Genomic DNA, 21,579 nt, shown 5'->3' with positions numbered 1-21,579 from the left:
CTGGATGGGAGACTGCCTGGGAAGACCAGGTGACATAGAAGGATCTGGCCTGGTTAGTGTCTTGATTGGGAGATCGCCTGGGAATACCGGATGCCGTAGGATTCTTTTTATTTTGTTGGCTTTGACCTGTAGTGATGGCCGAACGGTTCGCCCGGCGGTCGTTTCGCGGCGAATTTCCGACTTTCGCCGTCCGCGGGTTCGAACGCCTTTTTCCGTCGTTCGCCCCGGCGGACTTACGTGTTTAATGTATACAAGAACTTTAACCTTTCGTGACACGTTTATCATGTGTTACAGGACAACCAATTGAGACATGACAGCTCATGGACACTTGGACATTCCCCCTAACCTATAAATACACCCGATCCGGTGGCCATTTTACATTCTTTCTTCTGTCACTGTAGGGAAAGGATCCTGTGTGGAGTAGGGACAGAGAAAACGCTAGCTATTTGGTACACAAAAGTTCTTTTCAGGACTGGTATAGGTGTTAGGTCAGCAGCCTGAGTTTCTTTTGTCAGTTTAGATAAAGGGACAGAGCGCTGTATGCTGCTATTTTAGGGACAGCTCAGCCAGATTAGTCTTTCTTCATCATCATCATCATCATCATCATTAGCTGTTACTATCAGGTCCACAAAAGAGCTGTTCCAGCTAATCGTTCCAGCCTACTCTTTTTTGCCAATTTGTATAGGGACAGGCAGGAAGCAGTGTGTCAGGCAGTGAGGATAATTTTAAAGACTTGCTGTTACTATTAGTTCCACAAAGGTTCTTTTCAGGACTGGTATCAGTGGTACGGTAATAGGCTTGTACACGTATAATATTCTTTCTTCCAAATATAGAAAGAATATTATACTTGACTGCTGCCCTTCTGCTGCAGTCTGCTAATCATTCACAACTCACTTGTTCCACAAAGCTCTTTATCAGGACTGGTAACTTGGTCTGTCTAGGGTGCTACGGTACATAGGCTTGGGTGCGGTACAGTCTGCTGTTCTGTAAGGACCGCTATCGGTCCACAATACATAGGGTTGCCGTGCACTACTGCTGACCGCTGCCCTATACTGCAGCAGTCCTTCATTGGTATAGGGACTGACGTACAGTCTGCTAATCACTAACACACAACCTGCTTGGTCCACAAAAGTTCTTATAAGGACTGGTAACTTGGTATAGGGTGCTACGGTACATAGGCCTGAGTGCGTTACAGTCTGCTGTTCTGTAAGGACCGCTATCGGTCCACAATACATAGGGTTGCCGTGCACTACTGCTGACCGCTGCCCTATACTGCAGCAGTCCTTCAGCGGTATAGGGACTGACGCACAGTCTGCTAAACACTAACACACAACCTGCTTGGTCCACAAAAGTTTTTATAAGGACTGGTAACTTGGTATAGGGTGCTACGGTACATAGGCCTGAGTGCAGTACAGTCTGCTGTTCTGTAAGGACCGCTATCGGTCCACAATACATAGGGTTGCCGTGCACTACTGCTGACCGCTGCCCTATACTGCAGCAGTCCTTCATTGGTATAGGGACTGACGTACAGTCTGCTAATCACTAACACACAACCTGCTTGGTCCACAAAAGTTCTTATAAGGACTGGTAACTTGGTATAGGGTGCTACGGTACATAGGCCTGAGTGCGTTACAGTCTGCTGTTCTGTAAGGACCGCTATCGGTCCACAATACATAGGGTTGCCGTGCACTACTGCTGACCGCTGCCCTATACTGCAGCAGTCCTTCATTGGTATAGGGACTGACGTACAGTCTGCTAATCACTAACACACAACCTGCTTGTTCCACAAAAGTTCTTATAAGGACTGGTAACTTGGTATAGGGTGCTACGGTACATAGGCTTGAGTGCGGTACAGTCTGCTGTTCTGTAAGGACCGCTATCGGTCCACAATAGATAGGGTTGACGTGCACCACTGCTGACCGCTGCCCTATACTGCAGCAGTCCTTCAGCGGTATAGGGACTGACGTACAGTCTGCTAAACACTAATACACAACCTGCTTGGTCCACAAAAGTTCTTATAAGGACTGGTAACTTGGTATAGGGTGCTACGGTACATAGGCTTGAGTGCGGTACAGTCTGCTGTTCTGTAAGGACCGCTATCGGTCCACAATAGATAGGGTTGACGTGCACCACTGCTGACCGCTGCCCTATACTGCAGCAGTCCTTCAGCGGTATAGGGACTGACGCACAGTCTGCTAAACACTAACACACAACCTGCTTGGTCCACAAAAGTTTTTATAAGGACTGGTAACTTGGTATAGGGTGCTACGGTACATAGGCTTGAGTGCGGTACAGTCTGCTGTTCTGTAAGGACCGCTATCGGTCCACAATAGATAGGGTTGACGTGCACCACTGCTGACCGCTGCCCTATACTGCAGCAGTCCTTCAGCGGTATAGGGACTGACGCACAGTCTGCTAAACACTAACACACAACCTGCTTGGTCCACAAAAGTTTTTATAAGGACTGGTAACTTGGTATAGGGTGCTACGGTACATAGGCCTGAGTGCGTTACAGTCTGCTGTTCTGTAAGGACCGCTATCGGTCCACAATACATAGGGTTGCCGTGCACTACTGCTGACCGCTGCCCTATACTGCAGCAGTCCTTCATTGGTATAGGGACTGACGTACAGTCTGCTAATCACTAACACACAACCTGCTTGGTCCACAAAAGTTCTTATAAGGACTGGTAACTTGGTATAGGGTGCTACGGTACATAGGCCTGAGTGCGTTACAGTCTGCTGTTCTGTAAGGACCGCTATCGGTCCACAATACATAGGGTTGCCGTGCACTACTGCTGACCGCTGCCCTATACTGCAGCAGTCCTTCATTGGTATAGGGACTGACGTACAGTCTGCTAATCACTAACACACAACCTGCTTGGTCCACAAAAGTTCTTATAAGGACTGGTAACTTGGTATAGGGTGCTACGGTACATAGGCCTGAGTGCGTTACAGTCTGCTGTTCTGTAAGGACCGCTATCGGTCCACAATACATAGGGTTGCCGTGCACTACTGCTGACCGCTGCCCTATACTGCAGCAGTCCTTCAGCGGTATAGGGACTGACGCACAGTCTGCTAAACACTAACACACAACCTGCTTGGTCCACAAAAGTTCTTATAAGGACTGGTAACTTGGTATAGGGTGCTACGGTACATAGGCCTGAGTGCAGTACAGTCTGCTGTTCTGTAAGGACCGCTATCGGTCCACAATACATAGGGTTGCCGTGCACTACTGCTGACCGCTGCCCTATACTGCAGCAGTCCTTCATTGGTATAGGGACTGACGTACAGTCTGCTAATCACTAACACACAACCTGCTTGTTCCACAAAAGTTCTTATAAGGACTGGTAACTTGGTATAGGGTGCTACGGTACATAGGCTTGAGTGCGGTACAGTCTGCTGTTCTGTAAGGACCGCTATCGGTCCACAATAGATAGGGTTGACGTGCACCACTGCTGACCGCTGCCCTATACTGCAGCAGTCCTTCAGCGGTATAGGGACTGACGTACAGTCTGCTAAACACTAATACACAACCTGCTTGGTCCACAAAAGTTCTTATAAGGACTGGTAACTTGGTATAGGGTGCTACGGTACATAGGCTTGAGTGCGGTACAGTCTGCTGTTCTGTAAGGACCGCTATCGGTCCACAATAGATAGGGTTGACGTGCACCACTGCTGACCGCTGCCCTATACTGCAGCAGTCCTTCAGCGGTATAGGGACTGACGCACAGTCTGCTAAACACTAACACACAACCTGCTTGGTCCACAAAAGTTTTTATAAGGACTGGTAACTTGGTATAGGGTGCTACGGTACATAGGCCTGAGTGCAGTACAGTCTGCTGTTCTGTAAGGACCGCTATCGGTCCACAATACATAGGGTTGCCGTGCACTACTGCTGACCGCTGCCCTATACTGCAGCAGTCCTTCATTGGTATAGGGACTAAGAGTTTTGTCACAGGGTCATTTAAAAAATGACATGCAGAGGAAGAGGCAGGCCCTTCCGCAGGGGTGGTAGGGGTAGGGCAGGAGCAACAGGCTTGAGCCAAAGTGGGAAGTTGCAGAAGGTGCGTTCAATTACTTTAAAGGATGCACCAGACTTGGTTGAGTGGCTCGCTCAGCCTTACTCTTCTGCACCCTCCTCATCCTCTCGATCTGCACCCTCTTCTTCACTCTCTGCTATGTGCACCCCCAAAGACACTACCACCAACAACACGACCACCACCACCACCACCACATACCTTCCGCTTGAGTCACTGGAATTATTTTCCGATCCATATCAAGAGGACATTTCTGATGCGCAGCCACTCTTGGTATTGGATCAGGAAGAGGAGGTAGCAACAAGCGCTACTCAGCAGTCTGACGCCAGTACCCAGATCAGCCCAAGGAGGAGGTTGGTCCCCGGTGTTGCTGCCTACTCTACTTATAGCGGTGGGGAAGGTGACGTTGATGATGACGTGTCTAGTGATGTCACGTGGGTGCCCACAAGAGAGGAAGAGGAGGGGAGTTCAGAGGGAGATATGGACCAGCAGATAGGGAGGAGAAGCAGCAATGACTTACATTGCACAGCAGGGACAAAGCAGACTGCAAATGTATCAGGAGCGAGTCATCGACCATGTACGGTCACATCTGGCGCTCCCAGGACACCGGCACATGGCTCCGCAGTGTGGGCTTTTTTTAACGTGTCCGCTGCTGACAATAGCGTTGCCATCTGCAATCTTTGCAGTCAACGCGTTAGTCGCGGTAAGCCCAATACTCACCTAGGGACGACCGCCTTAAGAAGGCACATGAGCAGCCATCACCGAGCCCAGTGGGAGCAACGGAACACACAAAGCCACACTGCAGGCTCTCACCGTCCAGCCTCGTCTTCTACTTCTCCTTCTCCTCTCTCCTCACAATTGTCCTCCACTCCACCTTCCATCACGCCAAGCTCACATTTTTCTGCAAAAAGGCAGGCTTCCGTGGGCCTAATGTTTGAGCGTAAAAAAATGATGACGCCGGATAACCCTCTTGCCCAACGGTTGGCGGCTGGCTTGTCAGAACTCATAGCCCGCCAACTACTGCCATATAAACTGGTGGACTCGGAGGCCTTTCGCAAATTTGTGGCCATTGGAACACCACAATGGAAGGTCCCAGGAAGGAAGTATTTCTCAGAGAAGGGCATCCCAGAGCTATATGGCCATGTTCAGCGGCAAGTGAATGTATCTCTGGCACACAGTGTCGGTGCCAAGATACATCTGACCACAGACACGTGGTCTAGCAAACACGGGCAGGGAAGGTATATCAGTTTTACTGCCCACTGGGTGAACCTTCTGACGGCCGTCAAGCATGTAACCCGTGGCACCCGTGTAGATTTGGTTTTACCGCCACGGATTGCATGCAGGCCTGACTCTTCTTCTCCTCCTCCTACTCCATCCTCCTCCCTCTCCTCCTCAGCTGCCTCCTCCTTTTCCGCTGCTAGCGTCTCTTCCACTGCACCGCCCAAGCTCCCCAGAACCTATTCCACATGCCAGGTGAGACGTTGCCATGCCGTGCTGCGTCTGTTGTGCCTGGAAGCAAAGAGCCACACTGGCCCGGCACTCCTTTCAGCTTTGCGTTCACAGGCAGATGAGTGGCTAACACCGCTCAATTTGACAGTTGGTAAAGTGGTGTGTGACAACGGTGCCAATCTGCTTAGCGCATTGAAACAGGGCAAAATCACGCACGTGCCGTGCATGGCACACGTCTTAAACTTGGTCGTGCAGCGATTCCTTGTCAAATACCCTGGGGTCCAGGACATCTTGCGGCAGGCAAGGAAAATCTCGGCCCATTTCAGAAGATCTTACACGGCCATGGCTCGCCTTGCTGACATTCAGCGGCGACACCATCTGCCGGTCAGACGTCTTATTTGCGATTGCCCGACGCGATGGAACTCAACCTTCTATATGCTTGATAGGCTGCTCCAGCAGAAACGTGCAGTTAACGTCTACCTGTATGAACTCTGCGAAAGAAACGGTTCTGGGGAGCTGGGTTTTTTTTCACCGCGCCAGTGGCTGCTCATGCGCGACACATGCAGACTTCTGCGGCCATTTGAGGAGATCACCAAACTGGTCAGTCGCAGCCATGGCGCCATCAGTGACATGGTACCTTATGCCTTCTTTCTGGAGCGTGCATTGCGTCGTGTCATTGATCAGGCTGTGGAGGAGCAGGAGCGGGAAGATGAGGAAGTCGCAATGCTGGATGAATTCCCAGGGGGGGCTACTCTATCTGAGACAAGTCAACAACAGGAGTCTGATGAGGAGTCAGAGGAGGATGGTGCCGGGGCGGATGAGCAGGAGCAAGAAGAGCATGCTTTAAACCTTTCTGGGATCCCTGTTGTGCGAGGATGGGGAGAGGAGAATGAAGAGGACGACATTATCCTGGATGATGAGCAGGAGCCAGGCCACCACACCGCTTCCACTTTAGTGCAAATGGGGGCCTTCATGCTCCAGTGTTTTAATAGGGACCCCCGTATAAAAAGCATGAGGGTCAAGGACCAGTACTGGGTGGCAACGTACTTAGACCCCCGGTACAAACACAAAATGGCGGAAATGTTACCGCCGTCGCAGAGGGCTGTCAGAATGCAGCACTTCCAGGCCTTGCTTCGAGAAATGCTGCATTCTGCTTTTGCGTGCGCTGGCAGAGGAGCAATTCCCACTCCCAGAGAAGGATTTGCGGGTACCAATCCAACAGCGCCTGCAAGAAGAGGCCGGTTTGAAGATGTGTTGGTGACTTCGGATATGAGGTCATTCTTTCAGCCGACCCATCGACAGGTGTCATCCGGATCCAGCATCAGGGAACGCCTAGACCGTCAGGTGTCCGACTACATTGGGTTAACGGCCGATGTGGACGCTCTGAGGAGTGATGAACCCCTAGACTACTGGGTGGGCAGGCTTGACCTCTGGCCAGAGCTTGCCCAATTTGCAATCGAACTGTTGGCTTGCCCCTCATCCAGTGTCCTGTCCGAAAGGACGTTCAGCGCAGCAGGGGGGATTGTGACCGATAAGCGTACTCGCCTAGCTCACCACAGTGTTAACTACCTCACATTTCTAAAAATGAATGAGGCATGGATCTCGGAGGAATTCAACACATGTGATCAGTAGACCATGTATATGTCTATAAACAATTTTTGGAATCAAGCACACAGACCTTCTTAATTCATTTGGCTCACTTCCCTGACCCAAAAAAGCACACCGTACTATATGCCCCTACCCTCCTCTTTGAAGAGGTTGAGCGGTGTCATATTTCTACTGGGGCTGCTTATTATGAGGGGTTCCCACCATCCCTGTGCTGTGCTGACTTCCTCCTGGGTGTTCTTATTATGAGGGGCTCCCACCATCCCTGTGCTGTGCTGACTTCCTCCTGGGGGTTCTTATTATGAGGGGATCACACCATCCCTGTGCTGTGCTGACTTCCTCCTGGGGCTGCTTACGGTGCTGCTGTCAGCGCTGTATGTCACGGAGCTGCTGTCAGCGCTGTATGTCACGGAGCTGCTGTCAGCGCTGTATGTCACGGAGCTGCTGTCAGCGCTGTATGTCACGGAGCTGCTGTCAGCGCTGTATGTCACGGAGCTGCTGTCAGCGCTGTATGTCACGGAGCTGCTGTCAGCGCTGTATGTCACGGAGCTGCTGTCAGCGCTGTATGTCACGGAGCTGCTGTCAGCGCTGTATGTCACGGAGCTGCTGTCAGCGCTGTATGTCACGGAGCTGCTGTCAGCGCTGTATGTCACGGTGCTGCTGTCAGCGCTGTATGTCACGGAGCTGCTGTCAGCGCTGTATGTCACGGAGCTGCTGTCAGTGCTGTATGTCACGGAGCTGCTGTCAGCGCTGTATGTCACGGAGCTGCTGTCAGCGCTGTATGTCACGGAGCTGCTGTCAGCGCTGTATGTCACGGTGCTGCTGTCAGCGCTGTATGTCACGGAGCTGCTGTCAGCGCTGTATGTCACGGAGCTGCTGTCAGCGCTGTATGTCACGGAGCTGCTGTCAGCGCTGTATGTCACGGAGCTGCTGTCAGCGCTGTATGTCACGGAGCTGCTGTCAGCGCTGTATGTCACGGTGCTGATGTCAGTGCTCTGTATTACGGTGCTGCTGTCAGTGCTCTGTATCTCCTGCACCCTCTTGTTTGCCTACCCTGGTCCCTGACCTTCCCTCTCCTCCATTGCCTTCATTAGCTCCATAGTCCTGAATTGTCAGAACAATTTCCCAAATAAAAAAAAAATGCTTGTAGTTATCGATCCCAAATTCACCTCATACATGTATTATGCTATTGTCCAGGTGGTGGGACTACGTGCTACCCCCTAATAATTACCCCGTGGCCGCAAATTCGACCTAAAGGTTTGCGAAATTCGCCTCCCATTGAAGTCAATGGAGCCCGCGGCGAACGGTCGTTTTCGCGAACGTTTGTGTCCGTTCGCGTTTCGCGTTCGCGAAACGTCCCGTCGGAAGTTCGTCCATCACTATTGACCTGTTTTTTTTCCCTTGTTTCCCAAGGTGACCATCTTGGCATTTGTCAAGAGGGTTGAGAGTGCACAAAGAAATTGCCTACGGGCACAACACCCTGAAAGCGCCCAATCTCGTTTGGTCTCAGAGGCTAAGCAGTGTTGGGCCTGGTTTGTACCTGGATGGGAGACCGCCTGGGTTTTCCAAATGCCGCAGGCTTCTTTTTATGTTGTTGGTGTTGACTTGTTTTTTTTGTTTGTTTCCCAAAGTGACCATCTTGGCGTTTGTCAAGAGTGTTGAGCGTGCATTTGATCTCAGAGGCTAAGCATGGTTGGGACCTGGTTAGTACCTGGATGGGAGACCGCCTGGGATTTCTCGATGCCATAGGCTTTAGTTTTAAGTTGTTGGCATTGACTTATTTTTTTTATTTTTATTATTCTTTTATTAAGTAGAACAACATAAATATAACAGTCAACCATACAGCATGACCCAGGGTCACAATCACATGGTAACAAAAAATAGGCAGCCAAATAACTCTGGGTTCTCAGAGGGGAGTCCTACAGTTTCATGCAGAAAAGAGAGAAACCCCACCTCCGACATGTAGTACAGTATAACTAGTGCAGCTCCGTTCGGACAAATGTAATCATGGAGAACAACTGGGACCACAGCGAGCCAGCTTATCATGACCTACATGAACCAGAGTAAAATATGAGCCGGTCATGTCCAGAACCCTGGGGTTCTTCTGGGTCCCGAAGGCTAGTAAGGAGACAAGGCATAGTCAAAAGGGAGGACGGGGGAAGAAGAGAGTGCAAAGACGGAGAGAGAGGAGGTGGGGGGATGGCGACGGGGAAAAAAAGAAAAATAAAGACAAAAAGGGAGGGGGGGAATGCCACCCAGGGCAGACATGGCCTACGTAGGTAAACGTTAGATGATCAGTCGTTTTCTGGGACAGAGGCACTGCTCACCTCCCGAATGTAGTCTCGAGTACCAGTAAAATACCTCCAGGGCCTCCATGTAACACTAAATGCCTCTTCAGTGTTGTGAAGGGTGGCGGTCAATTCTTCCATCCGGAGAATAATATTGACTTTGGAATACCACAGCACCTTGGATGGGGGCTGAGGCTGCATCCACAGTGCGGGAATGCAGGCCCAGGCGGCATTCAGGAGTTGCATCGTGAGGGTTTTTTTGTATTTTCGAACAGGCTGTTCGGTCAAGTGTAGAAGGCACGCTGCTGGGAACCCAAAAGTTCCTCAAGGCCGGGCATGCTCAGAAAAGGTGTCCCATGGTCCCCGTATCTGAATTTCACCTCCAACAAACATCCGGGATTGATCTATCCATTTTATTCAGAAGGTATGGGACTCTATACCAGCGTGAGACTATCTTGTATCCTGATTCTTGATATTGGTTTGCGATGGAAGCTTTATGTACTAAGGTCAGGATCTTCCCTATCTGTTGTGGGGTAAATGTGATGCCTAAGTCCCTCTCCCATTTGTGGATAAATGGTGGGGGTCGACTCCTCCTCCTGACTACTCAATAGGTTGTACAGGAGGGAGAGGGTGTGTCGCACAGGTTCCCTTTTGTGACAGATGGATTCATAGGGTGTCAGGTCTCTAGGAGTGTAGGGGGCCCTTTGTATGGCCAGAAGAAAGTGACAAAGTTGATAAGCACTAAACAAGTCAAGCGGAGGGTCAGAAAGCTCGGCGACAGTTTGCGTGGTCGGGAGCCCTCCCGAGGGCAACACCACTCCCAGACGCTGTTTCCCCACCACTGTCAACTGTCACAGTTTCTTGTTGGTAAATCCTGGTGGGAAGTCTGGATTACCTATAACCGGAGTCATTGGTGATGGCAGGGGAGCAATGTGTGTGCAGCGGAACAACCTCCGCACAACAGCCAACGTAGCTCCCACTACGGGGTGACCTCTGAGGTCTTTTGGTAGGGAGGACAGGAGCCACAGGGAGGTCAATAGGGGAATGGATCCATCCTCAATCTCCATCTCCACCCACTGCTTGTGTGGGCCATTACAATGCCAATCAACGACTCTCGCTAGCAGAGTCACTCTGTAGTATTGTCTGAGATCTGGGAGACCCAGACCCCCCTTGTCCTTTGGTCTGGCAAGCAATTGCAAACGGGCTCTGGGCGGTTTGCGCGCCCAAATAAAGTCCCGGAGCAGCACCTGCAGTTGTCTGAAAAATAAATTGGGGGTAACCGGATCGGTAATGTCTGGAACATGTATAAGATCCGCGGGAGGGCCGTCATTTTGAATGCATTACAGCACCCGAACCAGGTCAGTGTTAAAGCATGCCAGTTTCCCAAATCAGATTTCAGTCTATCCAGGAGAGGGACAAAATTAAGCGGGTACAATTGCGCTAAATCCGCTGCGATGTCAACGCCCAGGTAACGTATAGATTTTTCAGCCCAGTAGAATGGAAAAGCGGAGCGGAGCCTCTTGGCCTCACCATCCGGGACCGATATATTCAATACAGCCGACTTGGCGCAATTGATTTTATAGTTTTATAGGCTGCCGTATCGCTGTAGAGACGCAAGTATATTGGGAAGCAAAATGTGTGGATTGGAGACGGAAAAAATTAGATCGTCAGCGTACGCCGCAATTTTGTGGTGTGCCGAGGGTTTGGCTATGCCAGTAATATTCGGGTCATTCCGAACGTGACACATAAGTGGTTCCAGTGTCAGAATAAAAATTAGGGGAGACAGAGGGCACCCCTGCCTCGTCCCATTAGTGATGGGGAAAGAGTCCGAGCATCACTCGTTCACCCGTACCGCTGCCGACGGCGTGGAGTAAAGCGTGGTCTAGTTATTAAAAGATGGGACCCACTAGCTCTGTCATGGTTCGGACGCTGTAATGTGTTGAAGATGAACGCGATGCACGACTTCTGTATCTACTACAAGCCTTACCTATGAAAATACCCCAGACTTTCTTTCATACGGTTCGCTCAATCTTTATCAAGTTCCTCTGGCGTATTGGTAGGGAAATGCTATTGCGACCGAAATTGCGGGGAGGTATTGGCTTCCCGGACCCTGCTCTATATTACACAGCGACGCACATGACACCGGTGGTTGACTGGTGCCGGTGTTCTGCCATATACTGTCCGGCCATGATATAGCGTCCGCGCCGTACTGCGCATGTGCAGTACGGAGCAGACGAAGCTTCGGAAAATCTCCGAAGCTGAACGGCGTCTGCGCGGTGAGTGGAGGTGGTAGCCCCACCATCCAAGCGGACATAGGGTTGTGAATATTAGAGGGCCCCTCGCAGGCGAGCTTCGCTCGCCACGCTTTGGGCTCGGCCTTCGCTGCACTCAGCTCTTTTATATTCTAACTCTATGTCCACTTGGATAGTGGGGATAGAACCTGGACTCAGTGCGCAGGCGCCGTTCATGCTCGGCAATTTTCGGAATCTGTGTTGCTGTGTACTGCGCATGAGCAGTACACAGCGGACACTATCCAATGGGGGACCATATGTGATAAGACACCGGCATGGGGAACTGAAGCTATGGGTCAAGCTAGAGCAGGAGATGGCGCGGGTTCCACTGGCTGGTCTACCTTGGGCGGGGAGGCCATTGGAGCCCTGTGTGACTACTCACCCGTTAATTGGCCCCTCGCTCACCGAGATGGATAGTTTTTTTCACCTTTCCCACCTGACTAACTTCCCTTCTCCTATGACCCCAACTATTGGACATCCTAGATTCCCTCCGGGCCTGTCTGACCAGGCCTTTACCAGGCAAGCCCCGAAAGGGCTTCTGAGAGCAGCCCTATTTCTTGGACCCACGGGCTTGATTCCCATGGGGACCATACTGCTAGAGCAAGTACCTGTTGCATTGGATAGCTGGAGAGCTAGACAGCTAATCCATTTCCTCGGATCACTACCTAACCATTCGTTCTTCTCTAGACAATTCCACCCCTTCGAGGAACTTTGCCTGGATGATGGCCCAATTCGTGGTTCCCTCTCTAGGTCCTACCAAATCCTGACAGACGCACAATCCTCCACGGATCCACCCTTCCTAGCTAAATGGAAAAGGGACTTACAAACTACATTCTCCAAACCACAGAAGGACAGAATACTCTTTTTCGCCCATAAGTCGTCACTCTGCTGTAAATATCAGGAGATCTCATATAAGCTGATCACACGCTGGTATCGTACACCGGTGGTGTTGACCAAAATATTCCCCGGTCAATCTGACCGCTGCTGTCGCTGTGGGCAACAGGCTGGCACCATTCTCCACATTTTCTGGGAATGCCCTAAATTACAAACATTCTGGTTGCCTGTCCTGAGACTCATCCACAAGTTCACAGACATTTCCTTAGCCAATGATCCCGCAGCAGTTCTTCTCAATCTAACTCCTATGTCGAGAAAGCGTTATCATAAGTCCTTACTTAAACATCTCCTCAATGCAGCTAGGGCCTGCATCCCAAGTCAGTGGAAAGAGCAATCTGCTCCAATGGTGACCCAGTGGTTCGCAAGGGTAAATGATATTGAACAAATGGAAGACCTGACTGCCACAATGAGGGATAAAACGGAGGAGCATGGGAACAGATGGTTCTACTGGACCCAGTTTCGCTTTTCGGAAGAATAGCTCCGCGAGACATAGTAAGCTCATGGTGATCGTTGGAGATCGCTGTTCCAAACGTTGGACAGCTGATGAGCTGGTGAGCCGAGGGCGTCTCTTGCTCCCTGGGAGGGGACCCGACCCCACCCTATCCACTCTACCCACGACACCCCCTTACCCCTTCTTTTTCCTTTTCTGCCATTTCCTTCCCCAATCTTCTCTTTCCCCTTCTCCCTCCTTTCAGTTCTACTATTTCCCTTCTTAACTCAAAAAAGGGAAAAGAAAATGGTATGTTCTGACCCCATTTGACTACTACACAATAATCTTCCCCTATCTATGGATATCTAAACTCTTCGAGGGTAGCAGGGCTAGTATCAATAATATTTTAAGTGGTAGAGGATCCCAACGAGATGGAGCTTTAATCTCATCTTGATATGACCGCAAAGCTGTACACGTGCTATTCTCCTCGAACTTCTTACCATTGGCTCTGATATCCATGCAATATGATCGTTTGTTTGTAACTATTTGTATCACACATTCTGTGAAGTTGCCTTTGCATTGTATTTATTTATCATTGTATTTATCATTGTATTGTATGCCTTTGCAGCCTCAGCCCCCATCCAAGGTTCTGTGGTATTCCAAAGTCAATCATATTCTCCGGATGGAAGAATTGACCGCCACCCTTTACAACACTGAAGAGGCATTTAGTGTTACATGGAGGCCCTGGAGGTATTTTACTGGTACTCAAGACTACATTCGGGAGGTGAGCAGTGCCTCTGTCCCAGAAAACGACTGAACATCTAACGTTTACCTACGTAGGCCATGTCTGCCCTGGGTGGCATTCCCCCCCCTCCCTTTTGTCTTTATTTTTCTTTTTTTCCCCGCCGCCATCCCCCCACCTCCTCTCTCTCCGTCTTGCACTCTCTTCTTCCCCTGTCCTCCCTTTTCACTATGCCTTGTCTCCTTACTTGCCTTGGGACCCAGAAGAACCCCAGGGTTCTGGACATGACCGGCTCATATTTTACTCTGGTTCACGTAGGTCATGATAAGCTGGCTCGCTGTGGTCCCACTTGTTCTCCATGATTACATTTGTCCGAACGGAGCTGCACTAGTTATACTGTACTACATGTCGGAGGTGGGGTTTCTCTCTTTTCTGCATGAAACTGTAGGACTCCCCTCTGAGAACCCAGAGTTATTTGGCTGCCTATTTTTTGTTACCATGTAATTGGGTCATGCTGTATGGTTGACTGTTATATTTATGTTGTTCTACTTAATAAAAGAATAATAAAAATAAAAAAAATAAGTCAATGCCAACAACTTAAACTTAAAGCCTATGGCATCGAGAAATCCCAGGTGGTCTCCCATCCAGGTACTAACCAGGTCCCAACCCTGCTTAGCCTGAGATCAAATGCACGCTCAACCCTCTCGACAAACGCCAAGATGGTCACCTTGGGAAACAAACAAAAAAAACAAGTCAACGCCAACAACATAAAAAGAAGCCTGCGGCTTTTGGAAAACCCAGACGGTCTCCCATCCAGGTACAAACCAGGCCCAACCCTGCTTAGCCTCTGAGCCCAAAGAGATTGGGCGCTTTCAGGGTGTTGTGCCCGTAGGCAATTTCTTTGTGCACTCTCAACCCTCTTGACAAATGCCAAGATGGTCACCTTGGGAAACAAGGGGAAAAAAACAGGTCAAAGCCAACAACATAAAAAGAATCCTACGGCATCCGGTATTCCCAGGCGATCTCCCAATCAAGACACTAACCAGGCCAGATCCTTTTATGTCACCTGGTCTTCCCAGTCAGTCTCCCATCCAGGTACTAACCAGGCCTGACGCTGCTAAGCCTCTGAAATCAGACGAGATCGGGTGCTTTCAGGGTGATGTGGCCGTAAGCGTTCTCTTCAAAACACGCCCAAACCTCTTGACAAACGCCAAGATGGTCGCCTTGAGAAACAAGCGAAAAAAACAGTTCAAAGCCAACAACATAAAAAGAAGCCTATGGCACCTGGTATTTCCAGGTGGTCTCCCATCCAGGTACTAACCAGGCCCGACACTGTTTAGCCTCTGAGATTAGTTGAGATTGGGCGCTTTCAGGGTGATGGGGCCGTAGGTTATCTCTTTGGGCACTCTCAACCCTCTTGTTAAACGCCAAGATGGTCACCTTGGTAAACAAGCGAAAATAAACAGGTAAACGCCAACAACATAAAAAGAAGCCTACGGCACCTGGTATTCACAGATGGTCTCCCATACAGGTAATAACCAGGCCGTACACTGCTAGGCCTCCGAGATCAGATGAGATTGTGCGCTTTCAGGGTGATGTGGCCATAGGTGTTCTATTTAGACACTCTCAACCCTCTTGACAAATACCAAGATGGTTATCTTGGGAAACAAGTGAAAAAAAACAGGTCAACGCCAACAACATAGACCATGGCGGTCTCCCATCTGACCCAGACCCTGCTTAGCCTCTGAGATCGGGCGCTTTCAGGGTGATGTGACCTCTGGCGAACGCTTTGGGACATACTCAAAACTCTTGACTGATGCTAAAATGGTCACCTTGGGAAACAAGCGAAAGAAAAACAGGTCAAAGCCAACAATATAAAAAGATTCCTACGGCACCTTTAATTAGGTACTATCCAGGCCGGACCCTGCTTAGCCTCTGAGATCAGATGAGATCGGGCGCTTTCAGGGGTATGTGGCCGTAGGAGATTTCTTTGGGCTCTCTCAGCCCTCTTGACAAATGCCAAGATGATCACCTTTGGAAACAAGCGGAAAAAAAACCGAATCAACGCCAACAACATGCAAAGAAGCCTACAATAACTGGTATTCCCAGGTGGTCTCCTATCCAGGTACTAACCAGGCCGAACTCTTTTTAGCCTCCAAGATCAGACGAGATTGGGTGCTTTCAGAGTGCTCGGACTCTTTCCCCATCACTAATGGGACGAGACAGGGGTGCCTCCCCTAATTTTTATTCTGACACTGGAACCACTTATGTGTCACGTTCGGAATGACCCGAATATTACTGGCATATCCAAACCCTCGGCACACCACAAAATTGCGGCGTACGCTGACGATCTAATTTTTTTCGTCTCCAATCCACACATTTCGCTTCCCAATATACTCGCAGCTCACCGGCGTTACGGCAGCCTATCAAACTATAAAATCAATTGCACCGTCGGCTGTATTGAATATATCGGTCCCGGATGGTGAGGCCAATAGGCTACGCTCCGCTTTTCCATTCTACTGAGCTGAAAAATCTATACGTTACCTGGGCGTTGACATCGCAGCGGATTTGGCGCAATTGTACCCGCTTAATTTTGTCCCTCTCCTGAATAGGCTGAAATCTGATTTGGGAAACTGGCATGCTTTAACACTGACCTGGTTCGGGCGCTGTAATGCATTCAAAATGACGGCCCTCCCGCGGATCTTATACTTGTTCCAGACATTACCGATCCGGTTACCCCCAATTTTTTTCAGAGAACTGCAGGTGCTGCTCCGGGACTTTATTTGGGCAGGCAAACCGCCCAGAGCCCATTTGCAATTGCTTGCCAGACCAAAGGACAAGGGGGGTCTGGGTCTCCCAGATCTGAGACAATACTACAGAGCGACTCTGCTAGCGAGAGTCGTTGATTGGCATTGTAATGGCTCACACAAGCAGTGGGTGGAGATGGAGATTGAGGATGGATCCATTTCCCTATTGACCTCCCCGTGGCTCCTGTCCTCCCTACCAAAAGACCTCAGAGATCACCCCGTAGTGGGAGCTACGTTGGCTGTTGTGCGGAGGTTGTTCCGCTGCACACACATTGCTCCCCTGCCGTCACCAATGACTCCGGTTATAGGTAATCCAGATTCCCACCGGGATTTACCAACAAGAAACTGCGACAGTTGACAGTGGTGGGGAAACAGCGTCTGGGAGAGGTGTGGCCCTCGGGAGGGCTCCCGACCACGCAAACTGTCGCCGAGCTTTCTGACACTCCGCTTGACATGTTTAGTGCTTATCAACTTCATCACTTTCTTCTGGCCATACAAAGGGCCCCCTACACTCCTAGAGACCTGACGCCCTATCTGTCACAAAAAGGAACCTGTACGACACACCCTCTCCCTCCTGTACAACCTATTAAGTAGTCAGGAGGAGGAGTCGACCCCACCATTTATACACAAATGGGAGAGGGACTTTGGCATCACATTTACCCCACAACAGATAGGGAAGATCCTGACATTAGTACATAAAGCTTCCATCGCAAACCAAGATCAAGAATCAGGATACAAGATAGTCTCACGCTGGTATAGAGTCCCATACCTTCTGAATAAAATGAATAGATCGATCCCGGATGTTTGTTGGAGGTGCAATTCAGATACGGGGTCCATGGGACACATTTTCTGGGCATGCCCGGCCTTGAGGAACTTTTGGGTGGAGGTGACCGGGACGATAAAAACTCTCAGAAATGTAGATATCGCAGACAACCCAGCAGCGTGCCTTCTACACTTGACCAAACAGCCTGTTCGAAAATACAAAAAAACCCTCACGATGCAACTCCTGAACGCCGCCCGGGCCTGCATTCCCACACTGTGGAGGAAGCCTCAACCCCCATCCAAGGTGCTGTGGTATTCCAAAGTCAATCATATTCTCCGGATGGAAGAATTGACCGCCACCCTTCACAACACTGAAGAGGCATTTAGTGTTACATGGAGGCCCTGGAGGTATTTTACTGGTACTCGAGACTACATTCGGGAGGTGAGTAGGCCATGTCTGCCCTGGGTGGCATTCCCCCCCCTGCCTTTTTGTCTTTATTTTTATTTTTTTTTCCCCGCCGCCACCCCCCCTTCTCTCTCCGTCTTTGCACTCTCTTCTTCCCCCGTCCTCCCTTTTGACTATGCCTTGTCTCCTTACTAGCCTTTGGGACCCAGAAGAACCCCAGGGTTCTGGACATGACCGGCTCATATTTTACTCTGGTTCACATAGGTCATGATAAGCTGGCTCGCTGTGGTCCCAGTTGTTCTCCATGATTACATTTGTCCGAACGGAGCTGCACTAGTTATACTGTACTACATGTCGGAGGTGGGGTTTCTCTCTTTTCTGCATGAAACTCTAGGACTCCCCTCTGAGAACCCAGAGTTATTTGGCTGCCTATTTTTTGTTACCATGTAATTGTGACCCTGGGTCATGCTGTATGGTTGACTGTTATATTTATGTTGTTCTACTTATACTTAATAAAAGAATAAAACAAAAGAAAAAAATAAGTCAATGCCAACAACTTAAAAAAAAAACCTATGGCATCGAAAAATCCCAGGCGGTCTCCCATCCAGGTACTAACCAGGTCCCAACCCTGCTTAGCCTCTGAGATCAAATGAGATTTGGCTCTTTCAGGGTGATGCAGCCATAGTAGATTTTTTCAGGCACGCTCAACCCTCTTGACAAACGCCAAGATGGTCACCTTTGGAAACAAACAAAAAAAACAAGTCAACGCCAACAACATAAAAAGAAGCCTACCGCACCTTGTATTTCCAGGTTGTCTCCCATCCAGGTATTAACAAGGCTTTCTAGCCTCTGAGATCAGCGGAGATTGGGCGCTTTCAGGGTGATGTGCCCATAGGCAATCTCTTTGGGCACTCTCATCCCTCTTGAAAAATGCCAAGATAGTCACGCTGGGAAACAAGCGAAAAAAAACAGGTCAACGCCAACAACATAAAAAGAAGAATACGGCACCTGGTATTCCAAGGCCGTCTCCCATTCAAGTACTAACTAGGCCCAACCCTTCTTAGCCTCTGAGATCAGAAGAGATAGGGTGCTTTCAGGGTGATGCGGCTGTAAGCGATCTCTTTAGGCACTCTCAACCCTCTTGACAAATGCCAAGATGATCACTTTGGGAAACAAGCGAAAAAAACAGGTCAACACCAACAACATAAAAATAAGCCTGCGGCATCTGGAAAACCCAGGCGGTCTCCCATCCAGGTACAAACCAGGCCCAACCCTTCTTAGCCTCTGAGACCAAACGAGATTGGGCGCTTTCAGGGTGTTGTGCTCGTAGGCAATTTCTTTGTGCACTCTCAACCCTCTTGACACATGCCAAGATGGTCACCTTGAGAAACAAGCTAAAAAAAACAGGTCAAAGCCAACAACATAAAAAGAAGCCTACGGCATCCAGTATTCCCAGGCAATCTCCCAATCAAGACACTAACCAGACCAGATCCTTCTATGGCACCTGGTCTTCCCAGGCAGTCTCCCATCCAGGTACTAACCAGGCCTGACGCTGCTTAGCCTCTGAAATCAGACGAGATCGGGTACTTTCAGGTTGATGTGGCCGTAAGCGTTCTCTTCAAGACACGCCCAACCCTCTTGACAAACGCCAAGGCATTAACCAGGCCCGACCCTGCTTAACCTCCAAGATCAGACGAGATGGAACAGATTCAGGGTGATGTGGCCGTAGCCAATATCTTCAGGCACTCTCAACTCTCTTGACAAACACCAAGATGGTCACCTTGGAAACAAGCGGAAAAAAATAGGTCAACGGCAACAACATAAAAAGAAGCCTACGGCATCTGGAAATCCCAGGCGGTCTCCCACCCAGGTACTAAACTGGTCCCAACCCTGCTTAGCCTCTGAAATCAGATGAGATTGGGCTCTTTCAGGGTGGTGTGGCCGTAGGAGATTTCTTCAGGCACTCTCAACCTTGACTAACGCCAATATGGTCACCTTGGGAAACAAACAAAAAAAAGTCAACGCCAACAACATGAGAAGAAGTCTACAGCACCTAGTATTCCCAGGTGGTCTCCCATCCAGGTATTAACAAGGCCCGACCCTGTTTAGTCTCTGAGATCAGACGAGATCTGGTGCTTTCAGGGTTATGTGGCCATAGGCGAGCTCTTCAGGCGCTCTCAACCCTCTTGACAAACACCAAGATGGTCACCTTGGAAAAAAAAAAAAAAAAAAAAAACAAGTCAACGCCAACAACATAAAAAGAAGCCTTCAGCACCTAGTATTCCCAGGTGGTCTCCAATCCAGGTACTAGCAAGGCCCGACCCTGTTTAGCCTCTGAGATCAGAGGAGATCGGGTGCTTTCAGGCTTATGTGCCCATAGGCAATCTCTTTGGGCACTCTCAACCCTCTTGACAAATGCCAAGATAGTCACCTTGGGAAACAAGCGAAAAAAAAACAGGTCAATGTCAACAACATAAAAAGAAGACTACGGCACCTGGTATTCCAAAGCCATCTCCCATCCAGGGACTAACTAGGCCCAACCCTTCTTAGCCTCAGAGATGAGAAGAGATAGGGCTCTTTCAGGGTGATGCTGCTGTAAGCGAACTCTTTGGGCACTCTCAACCCTCTTGACAAATGCCAAGATGGTCACCTTGGGAAACAAGCGGAAAAAAAACAAAACGAATCAACGCCAACAACATAAAAAGAAGCCTACAATAACTGGTATTCCCAGGTGGTCTCCCATCCAGGTACTAACCAGGCCTGACTCTTCTTAGCCTCCAAGATCAGACGAGATTGGGTGCTTTCAGAGTGCTCGGACTCTTTCCCCATCACTAATGGGACGAGGCAGGGGTGCCCTCTGTCTCCCCTAAGTTTTATTCTGACACTGGAACCACTTATGTGTCACGTTCGGAATGACCCGAATATTACTGGCATATCCAAACCCTCGGCACACCACAAAATTGCGGCGTACGCTGACGATCTAATTTTTTTAGTCTCCAATCCACACATTTCGCTTCCCAATATACTCGCGGCTCTCCGGCGATACGGCAGCCTATCAAAATATAAAATCAATTGCGCCAAGTCGGCTGTATTGAATATATCGGTCCCGGATGGTGAGGCCAAGAGGCTACGCTCCGCTTTTCCATTCTACTGAGCTGAAAAATCTATACGTTACCTGGGCGTTGACATCGCAGCGGATTTGGCGCAATTGTACCCGCTTAATTTTGTCCCTCTCCTGAATAGACTGAAATCTGATTTGGGAAACTGGCATGCTTTAACACTGACCTGGTTCGGGCGCTGTAATGCATTCAATATGACGGCCCTCCCGCGGATCTTATACTTGTTCCAGACATTACCGATCCGGCTACCCCCAATTTTTTTCAGACAACTGCAGGTGCTGCTCCGGGACTTTATTTGGCCGCGCAAACCGCCCAGAGCCCGTTTGCAATTGCTTGCCAGACCAAAGGACAAGGGGGGTCTGGGTCTCCCAGATCTGAGACAATACAACAGAGCGACTCTGCTAGCGAGAGTCGTTGATTGGCATTGTAATGGCCCACACAAGCAGTGGGTGGAGATGGAGATTGAGGATGGATCCATTCCCCTATTGACCTCCCCGTGGCTCCTGTCCTCCCTACCAAAAGACCTCAGAGATCACCCCGTAGTGGGAGCTACGTTGGCTGTTGTGCGGAGGTTGTTCCGCTGCACACACATTGCTCCCCTGCCGTCACCAATGACTCTGATTATAGGTAATCCAGACTTCCCACCGGGATTTACCAACAAGAAACTGCGACAGTTGACAGTGTTGGGGAAACAGGGTCTGGGAGAGGTGTGGCCCTCGGGAGGGCTCCCGACCACGCAAACTGTCGCC

The 21,579-nt window shown here is 49.8% G+C and overlaps 2 pseudogenes; both read right to left on the bottom strand.

The window, feature by feature from the left end:
- Positions 1-19,540: 19,540 nt before the first annotated feature.
- On the bottom strand, positions 19,541-19,660 carry LOC143932022 (5S ribosomal RNA; annotated as a pseudogene).
- Positions 19,661-19,752: 92 nt separating this feature from the next.
- On the bottom strand, positions 19,753-19,871 carry LOC143931394 (5S ribosomal RNA; annotated as a pseudogene).
- Between the last annotated feature and the right edge of the window lie 1,708 nt (positions 19,872-21,579).

Source organism: Lithobates pipiens, unplaced genomic scaffold, assembly GCF_037356315.1.
Source record: "Lithobates pipiens isolate NorthernLeopardFrog02 unplaced genomic scaffold, aLitPip1_a1.2 Scaffold_25, whole genome shotgun sequence".
NCBI classification, from domain to species: Eukaryota; Metazoa; Chordata; class Amphibia; order Anura; family Ranidae; genus Lithobates; species Lithobates pipiens.
The sequence above is the reverse complement of the archived record's forward strand: the minus strand, read 5'-3'. Positions and strand labels throughout refer to the sequence as shown.